This window comes from Brassica napus, unplaced genomic scaffold (assembly GCF_020379485.1).
Source record: "Brassica napus cultivar Da-Ae unplaced genomic scaffold, Da-Ae ScsIHWf_1200;HRSCAF=1717, whole genome shotgun sequence".
NCBI lineage: Eukaryota > Viridiplantae > Streptophyta > Magnoliopsida > Brassicales > Brassicaceae > Brassica > Brassica napus.
This window is the reverse complement of record NW_026014623.1, coordinates 1,045,611-1,051,972: the sequence shown is the minus strand read 5'-3', so window position 1 is coordinate 1,051,972 and position 6,362 is coordinate 1,045,611.

The window sequence follows — 6,362 nt, the reverse complement described above, 5'->3', positions numbered from 1 at the left end:
ACTAGACCACTTCAACCTCTTAGGTCGTTTCTCATGTCCTTTGATATTGAGTGTCCCGGTAAAGCATGTGTGCTAAACAATATGAACCATATTGTCCTTGGAGATCACTATTGGGTCTTTGCAAATTGTGTTTGCATGCGTCCATAGTCTAGACGTGATCGTCTACTGCCAAACTCTTTACTTTGGCTATTTATGGTTTACCATTCGACCATGTTTCAATCTGGCCGATCCATGTCCGGGTCATAGTCCTCATCTATACCTGTCCACCACTTGTCTCATGAGTGTTCAAGATCAATGATCATTGCTGTGAGTTTATAATCTCTTATTATGGCTCTGTGGCCGAACACTCTCATGTATCTCTCATGTAGACATCGATCTCTTTGCCTTTACACAGCAGTAGCAAACTGTTTGCTATGCTGGATCCTAATCAATGGATCTGATGTCGGATTTGCAACCTGATGGTTGATCTTTCTACTAGCTCGTGATCGAGAAGAAAGGGCCGGACGCCCTTGGCCAAAAGGCCGGACGCTTTTAGCCTGAGGGCTGGACGTCTTTAGTAGAAGGGGTCGGACGCTTTTAAGCCGATGGGCCGGACGTCTTTAGCCGGAGTGCTGGAAGCCTTTAGCCAGAGGGCCGGATGCTTTTGGTTGGACACCCACATAGATTTATTCTATGTCTACTAACCTCCTTTAGGTTTAGTATAAGCACAAGGAATTTCTTTATTTCTTTCATATGTATATGGACTGTATTGGATTGTCTTTTATACAACTCCAAGATCATATTGTGATCAATTTCTTTTACATATTATATGCAGCTGCTTTTCAGTCCATGAATCAGCTTAGGAACAACGCTGTTCTTTCATCTTATCCAGTGATCCATATGCTGCTTACTACATCATTGCATCTAATTCTTTCATATGACCAGACTATTGTCAATTTCGAAAATCTGTAGCAGCATCCACCACATAGGAGTTTATCTCCTTAAAATCTGTTCCTTTGATCTCTGTGAGTACCTTGTGCAACAAGCTATGATCTAATGCTGTTAGTAGGAAGATATGAACACTCTAGACCTCGTGATCATGTGCCTTCTCTCACGATTTCTTTATCTCACAAGATCCATCTATTTCACTGGTTTATCAGATGGCGTTTTCTGTATATGTATATGGCCAATACGCCCATCTCTCTTTAGATACTTTTGAACCTCCACGTTTATCTTTCTAATCTTTATAATCTTTCATGATTGTATGAGTACTCATTGGTTGGTTCATGATCCTTGCTTTATATCTTTAACTCAAGTGCTATTCTTTTATGCATCTTTATATAATATTCATGTGTGTGTCGACACTTTCATATGGTTCTATTATGTTCCAGACATGATCTAATAACTTTGAGATTTTGTTATCTAGGACCTTTGTAACCTAGTACCGTGGCGTCCCAAGTTACATGGTCTGGTACCTTAGATGTTTAGCTGGCCAGCCTTGTCTCTATGTCTGGTCTGGTTTCCCTTATGAACCTCGGATTTGTTTTCTATGCACCATTCTTTTCTATCCAAGATTCCTTTATCTTATGGAACACTTGGTCTATCTTGTATAGACTCCATAGCAACTTGATTATGTCTCTTCTAGGACATTAGATTTGATGCTAAGCTGGTTTTCTTTTCATTTCTTTTCTCGGGTCAGTGTCTGGCATCTATATTAGCTTCTTAATAGCTTTGTATAATCTTTCTTTGGACGTCTTAAATCATAATGTATAGTCCAAGGATCTTTGCCAAGACAATGATGGTTAAAACCATTCTTATCATTCTTTATCCAGCTTATAATCTTTCTTCTTAAATATTGAATAGACGGATTCTTTGATCATGCAATCCATGTACCTGGCCACAATCTAATCACCCATGTTTGGCTCAAGTTTTCTTTGAATTCGTGGGAGAAAGTAATACTCCTATCCAATATATATTCCCAATCCTCTTCTGAGGTTCCATCTTAGATGGCACATATATGTATGTGGTGGTTTATTCAAAATCTCTTAAGATGGTGTATATCTGGTTTTTATGACCCGTATCAATCTGAGATGGGAATATCTATGCTCACTTATATGGCCTGATGCATATTCATCATTCTATACATGTAAATTCATAATGTCCCCAAGCTTTATAGACTTTAGAGTCTTAGTCTTATAGGTAATGGCTTACATGGCCGAACCTTTATAGGTAGTGGCTTACTTGGCCGAACCTTTATAGGTAATGGATTGTGTGCGGCCAAGCCTGCACTATACGGCCAAGTCACGGCCAAGTCATGGCCAATGCGTTTATAAGTGATTGCCTTTGCGGCTGACCTGTTCATAATATGGTCTCTTCGGCCGAGTAATGGCCTCTTAGGTTTGGCAGTTTGTATCATGGCCTTCTACGGCCGAGGAAATGTCTTTTATGGCCGAGCCATTTATAACATGGTCTTTAGACCATAGTAGTACACGAACTTGTAGTATTGATCATGGGTTTATCCTCTCTCCCCCTCTTGACTGTACTATAATTTCGTGATGCTTGGGACAATTAAGCCTAATGAGTTTCCCTATGTGTACATGTTTCAACGTGAGATCTTTACGGGATAACTCTGTGCCTTTTCAATATTAATCTTTGCATCAAGTTCTAGACTAGGATGGCTAATCCTATCATGCCATAAAGTGTAAAATTTCGTGGGATATATCAGTATAGTCAGCACTTCTCTTGCCTCTTATCATACTGATCTTGTAGCATAGTTTTAAATCAGAAGAGATCATAGGTATAGTCTCGACCACTTATAAGGTCTTAGGCGTTTTCTTTAAAAACCGAAGGAACTTGTTTCCTTCTTGCCCATTGTTTCTATTTGGAAACCATTTATAACTCAATGGGTCATACATTCTTTTGGTGTATATAATGCCTTTGAGGCAATGCCTTAGCCATAGTTTTCTTACTAGGCTTTACTATACCTATTCACGATTTTTCTTGATATGATGCTCTTTAGGCAATACTTTATCAATGGAAACATTCATTTATTCAAGTGAGATCAGGCAAGATATAATGAAATCAAATTCTATTATATAAAATCGTGAATGACAATTAGGTTAAAGCAAATCACAAGTCAAGGACTTAAAATAAAATGTCAAGATCTTTCTTTAGTTAATGGATAAGCCGGCCACTCCATCTATTACATTGGACACGGCTGCCTTGGATTCATCCTGATCCATATCAGTCTTATTTGTATCAGGATATCTCATCTCACTGCTCCTCTTTAGTACCTTGTCATCCACGGACGTCATTTGTGTACTGAACAGACAGCCCACGTGGGCCAAAATCACCCGAACAGTCCACGGGAAGGGCCAGCGTGCTGAGTCCAAGGACCTACGTGCTGATATGTGTACTGACGGACAGCCACGGACATCCTATGTGTGCTGACAGACACAGATGGACACACACGGACACACACGGACGTCCTGTGTGTTACTGAACAGACAGCCCACATGGGCCAAAATCACCCGAACAGTCCACGGGAAGGGTCAGCGTGTTGAGTCCAAGGACCAACGTGCTGATATGTGTACTGATGGACAGCCGCGGATGTCCTGTGTGTGTTGACGGAGACACACGGACAGCCACGGACGTCCTCTGTGTGCTGGTGGACACCCACGGACGTCCTGTGTGTACTGAACAGACAGCCTACGTGGGTCAAAATCACCCGAACAGTCCACGGGAAGGGCCAGCGTGCTGATTCCAAGGACCTACGTGCTGATATGTGTACAGACGGACAGCCAAGGACATCCTGTGTGTGCTGACGGACACAGATGGACACACACGGACACACACAGACGTCCTGGGTGTGCTGGCGGACACCCACAGACGTCCTGTGTGTACTGAACAGACAGCCCACGTGGGCCAAAATCACCCGAACAGTCCACGGCAAGGGCCAGCGTGCGGAATCCAAGGACCTACGTGCTCATATGTGTACTGACGGACAGCCATGGACGTCCTGTGTGTGCTGACGGACACAGATGGACACACACGGACACACACGGACGTCCTGTGTGTGCTGGCGGACACCCACAGACGTCATGTGTGTACTGAACAGACAGCCCACGTGTCCAAAATCACCCGAACAGTCCACGGGAAGGGTCAGCGTGCTGAGTCCAAGGACCAACGTGCTGATATGTGTACTGACGGACAGCCGCGGACGTCCTGTGTGTGATGACGGACACACACGGCAACACACGGACAGCCACAGACATCCTGTGTGTGCTGACGAACACACACGGACGTCCTGTGTGTGCTGACGGACACCCACAGACGTCATGTGTGTACTGAACAGGCAGCCCACTTTGGCCAAAATCACCTGAACAGTCCACGGGAAGGGCCAGCATGCTGAGTCCAAGGACCAGCGTGCTGATATGTGTACTGATGGACAGCCACGGACATCCTGTGTGAGCTGATGGACACACACGGACACATACAGACACACACGGACAGCCACGGACGTCCTGTTTGTGCTGATGGACAGCCACAAACAGCCACGGACGTCTTGTGTGTGCTGGCGGACACCCACGGGCGTCCTGTGCGTACTGAACATCGGGCCAAAATCACCCAAACAGTCCACGGGAAGGGCCAGCGTGCTGAGTCCAAGGACCAACGTGCTGATATGTGTACTGATGGACAGCCACGGACATCATGTGTGTGCTGACGGACACACAAGGACACACACGGAAAGCCACGGACGTCCTGTGTGTGCTGACGGACACACACGGACGTCCTGTGTGTGGTGACGGACAACCATTGACATCCTGTGTGTGCTGACGAACACACACGGACACACACGGACAGCCACGTATGTCCTGTGTGTGCTGAAGGACAGCCACAGATGTCATGTGTGTGCTGGCGGACTGTAAGACCCAAACCTGGATCCCTTGATCCAACCAGTCTGCGGCCTTACCTAATATCTAAGTGTACTTCAGCCGGTTTAAGTCCAATAGTTTCTAAGTCATTTTTCAATCATTGAGGTTCATGTAATTAAACAATACAATGCGGAAGCTTAAGGTAAACATCATTTCATATATATAAGTCAATGTGATCCACACAAATCATTCATATCATTCAGTTGCACAATAGGCTATCATAAGTTCACTGTATCAAACTACACTACATCACACATCCCACACGGCCAAGGTCTTCATTGCTCCTTAGCCTTACCACGATCCCTGTCAGGACCTGAAAACAAAACCCACAACACATATGCATAAGAATCACAACTGATACCCTAGCAAACATCATCCTAAGCATGGTTCGGATACTTAGCCTAATCTGGCCAAAAGTGACCCTTTCTGATACTTGTCCAGAAACTAAATAAAATTAATGATAATTCATGATAATTCATGAATAATAGAATGGTCAAGTCAGATTTCTCAGAACCAGCCTCGATCATACTGATCTCGCCCACGAACAGCTCATATGGCCATAACTGTCCACCTCTAAATCATTGAGATAAAACTAATCTTTCACCATGATAATTGATGATAAATAGCCACTAAGAGATAATCAAGGTCGGATCCTATCAATCCCCTTTGGAACTATAAGATCGGACCTTACATGCCCAACCAAGGCCATGGAGAGATTACACTGATCTGGCCAAGGCCTGGTGTTGCGGCCAGCAATTCAGCAGCTCAACCAGAGGTCGACCCAACACCCTACTCAACCAGCCAAGGCGCCAACCAGGACATACGTGCACTAAAAATGCCATATCTTACAAACCAGGAGGGTTTAAATCACGAGGATAATTTTTATGGATTCTACACTCAAGAGGGAGTCCAGGCAAATTGGAATCTGCCCAAAATATTCACGGAGCAAGAAGTTATGAATTTTACAATTCAGAGGTTTCTCAGCCCGTCCATCTGCGAGTATGCGACTTTAGAAGAGGATTCAAGCCCAAAGAAGAAGCGGCCTGAACCAAAACCGATCATAGGAATCAAGAGGAGTTTATTAGCTTTCCAGAAAGCCCAAGATCTCGAGAAATGGTCAAGGAAATTGGAAGATATGATCAATTTCCCAAAACCGGCCAAACCAGCTCTACACTTGCCTTATTTGGAAGATCCGGGTTTCACATCGAACCAACCTCAAGAATGGCAACCAGGAGACCTTCTAAGTCATTCAGAGGCACTCTACAACATCATAGGAAGCACCATGCCACACTGGATCAGGCGGATCCCAATCAAACCAAAAGATCAAGCCGGTTTGCATCAATTGGCCAAACCGACATCATTTAAGGAAAGTCTTCAACCAATTCAACTTGGTTCGACCCAGGGCTATCTATGGGAACCAGGAGATACTCTAGACCATTCAGAAGACAT